This window comes from Lissotriton vulgaris, unplaced genomic scaffold (assembly GCF_964263255.1).
Source record: "Lissotriton vulgaris unplaced genomic scaffold, aLisVul1.2 SCAFFOLD_649, whole genome shotgun sequence".
In the NCBI taxonomy this organism is placed as follows: Eukaryota; Metazoa; Chordata; class Amphibia; order Caudata; family Salamandridae; genus Lissotriton; species Lissotriton vulgaris.
The window spans coordinates 295408-299054 of record NW_028245020.1 but is presented as its reverse complement, the minus strand read 5'-3'; positions in this window follow the sequence as shown (position 1 = coordinate 299054).

Here is a 3647-nt window from a genome sequence, read left to right as displayed (position 1 = left end):
ATGTGCACCCAGCGCAATGTTTGATTGGCAAAAGCATCCGAGGCCCTCTTTGGGGCCCCTTCCATGCCTTTCCGCTAACCTTTTCATGGCAGAGTCCCTACTATGAAAAGATCAGAAGAAATGTAATTAGCACTGCGGGGCTTGTATCAGCACTACCTGCAACTCCCTCTGCTGCAGACATGGCATCCAGGATCCTGGCGGTGCCTGCGGTCTTGTTGTGGCCCAACCACCATGTTCGTAATTGGGCTGTTAGACGGCCTACTCGGCGGAGGTGTTCCGGTCATCAATGTCACAGCGGTCCTCAGACCGCCAAACTCATAATCAGCACTTAAGTGTTTGGGGTTATAATTAGTTGGGTATGTGGGAGGTATGTGATTTAATGCAGATGCTTTGTGGGATTTATAGGTGAGCTAAAGGAGGTTAGATATTGTAAGGCTGCAGGAGCATGACTTTCTAAAAATGAAAGACTGTAAATTTTTAATTAGTTTTGTTCAAACTGCATAAACGTTATTACAGAGATTATGACTAATGAGCAAGTGTTTTAGAGAAGGGTGTGCCCAGAGTGAAAAGGCAAGCAGGGGATGAAAAAGGGAGAAGGTAATTTGAAAGGAAAAAAGGGAGGTGACAAGCAAATTTTTTAAGTGAAGAATTGTTTTTAATGCTAGAATTATTGAATCTAGAGGACAAAACGAATTTGTTTTTGGAGATTTATGATTTGTACAATAATAATTAGTATTTTGGGACTAAAAAGCACAACGTGCAATAATTTATGTTTACTTTTATGTGCCTATGTATGCAAAACAACTCTTGAAAAAACACTACATAGGCATGGAAAACTTTAAAGTATGTCTGCCTTGAACCTAAACTCTTTATGTCCTCACTCCTCCTGTACCTTGTGTGTGGGGCTTGCAGGATTGCGCAGATGTCTCAGTGCCTCCCTATCAGTTCATGGGACTCATTGCCCCGTGGGCTTGACAACATTCTTAGCATGGTTATTATCCCTTCGGGCCCGAAGCCACTGAGTCATGAAACACCAAAGTACAAACAGTGACTTCCCCCTCAGCCTTCAGACTGACTCATCATGACTGTGATGATATTTGGGCTGATTCATAGGCACCTGACTATGGGGATATTTGGACTGCTTCATAAGCATATGACAATGGGAGATTTAGGCTGACTCATCAGGGTTTGGAAACTGGATTTATACCTGTAAGGAATAAGGGTCTCTAGTTGGCAGAGGTAGGTACCTTTGTCCAAATAGGGACCCTTGCTTCTAGTCAGGGTAAGGGGGATACACTCCTAAAATAACCCCTGCTCACCCCTTTGGTAGCTTGGCACGAGCAGACAGGCTTATATCAGAGGCAGTGTATAAAGCATTAGTGAACACATACAGTAATACAGTGAGAAAAACAAAAAATGGAAACCACACCAGTTTAGAAAATGAAGTAATCTTAATTTAAACCAAAACAAGACCAAACGACAACAATCCACACTATAGTATTAAAAATAAGGCCTTCAAATGGTAGAAATAGTTCAATTCAATGCAAGTTGTAAATGTGACGCTTTTCTCAAAAGTACCTTAGATGCATTACGCAAAGCAAATAAAATGGTCACAGAGAAGGTGATGCGTCGGTTCCTTACACGCAGGGGGAGTTGATGCATCTGTTCCTTACTGCAGCGCAGGAGAGGTAATGCATCGATTCCTTACTGCGTGTAGAGTTGATGCGTCTGTTTCTTACTGCAGACCCTAGCAATGCGACAGTCTTGGCGCCTCAATGCAGTGCATCGATCCGGTATGATGCTTCTCTTCGTGCAGCCGCACTGCAGGCTTTCGTCAGGATTGGTGCAGCGGCGGCAATTTCTCGAGCCGCAGCAGGTGCTGCAATGGTTTCTTCGGCAATGCATCGAAAAACAAGTGCGGATGCGACACGCTTCTTCAGTGTAACGTCGATTTCCCAGCTCCCAGCGACAAACAGTCTTCAGAGGTCCTAAACAGCAGCAGTCACCTCTTTGCAGGTTGGAATTCCCAGCAAGGAAGCTAGTGGTGAAGTCTTTGTGTCTCTGAGACTTCAGAACAGGAGACAAGCTCAGTGTCAAGCCCTTGGAGATCTTCCTCAAGATGACGAAGCAAACAACAAAGTCCTTTTCTCTATTCCTTGGTAGCCAGCAGCCACTGCAGGCCAATGCCAGACAGCAAACAGCACAGGGACAGTATTCATCTTTAGCTTATCCTGCTCTTCTCCTTGGAAAACGTTCCTCTTGATTCACAGAAATGATCTAAAAGTCTGGTGTCTGTGCCCCTCTTCTTTTACACCAAAATCTTTTGTTCTGTGAAGGCAGAGAGTGTCTGTACCCAGCCAAAACCAGTTCTGTGGGGCACTTTTAAAGTGCACAACAACCTCCTTTGCCAGTGTGAGCCCTGGCCTCAGACATAACACTTTGTGTAAGACAGGCACAGCCCTATTTAGGTTGAGATGCTACTCCTTCCACCACTCCAAATACACACTAAGCCCATTCAGCCCAGCCCTGACTCATCAGACTTCTGGAGCCACTACCCTGCTCTAGCTCCTGGCATCCAAAAGCCAGACATGCAATACACAAACCTAGCAGAAGCACGCTGGATAGGCCTGTGCCTGCACTCTGAGATAGCAAACAAAACATGTGATGGACCGAATGTGGATCAATGTCACACATTCACCCCAGTCCAAAGATCTAGGCCCAAATCCATCGTTTTTTTGCACTCCACAATTGCACTCTGTGATAAGCAGGGGTGCCGCTCGTAGGAGTTGCCTGTGCGTTGTTGGCTTCCTGACCCTGCCGGGACTGATTTGGAGCTGCTGGACCCTGCTTATTCCCTGAGCCTGCCGAGAAGGACCCTGTTACCAGCTCACAGCGCGGAACACCGGGACTGCGAGGACCAGCATACCTCCGGACATCGTCAGCTGGTGCCTCTTCCCGTTTGAGTACCGCCCTTCCCCACCTGTACTTTACTCCTCGTGGCCCCCGCTTCGCGGGAGCAGCTCGTAGGATTTGCCTGTGCGTTGTTGGCTTCCTGACCCTGCCGGGACTGATTTGGAGCTGCCAGACCCTGCTTATTCCCCGAGCCTGCCGGGAAGGACCCTGTTACCAGCTCACAGCGCTGAACACCGGGACTGCAAGGACCAGCATACCTCCGGACATCTTCAGCTGGTGCCTCTTCCTGTGATAGTACCGCCCTTCCCCACCTATACTTTACTCCTCGAGGCCCCCGCTTCGCGGGAGCCGCTCGTAGGAGTTGCCTGTGCGGTGTTGGCTTCCTGACCCTGCCGGGACTGATTTGGAGCTGCTGGACCCTGCTTATTCCCCGAGCCTGCCGGGAAGGACCCTGTTACCAGCTCACAGCGCGGAACACCAGGACTGCGAGGACCAGCATACCTCCGGACATCGTCAGCTGGTGCCTCCTCCCGTGTGAGAACCGCCCTTTCCCATCTGTGTATATTAATCAAGGATATACCGTGCACCGCAGGACGCGCGCGGGAGAAGTACGGGCGAAGCCCAGGCCAAGGGCAGGCCCGTTGTAGCCCGTACGAGTCCGAAAGAGACCGGACCGGGCCACCCCTCTAAGTCCTTACCCATCTGCCCCCGGACTCTCTGTACCACACTCTTGT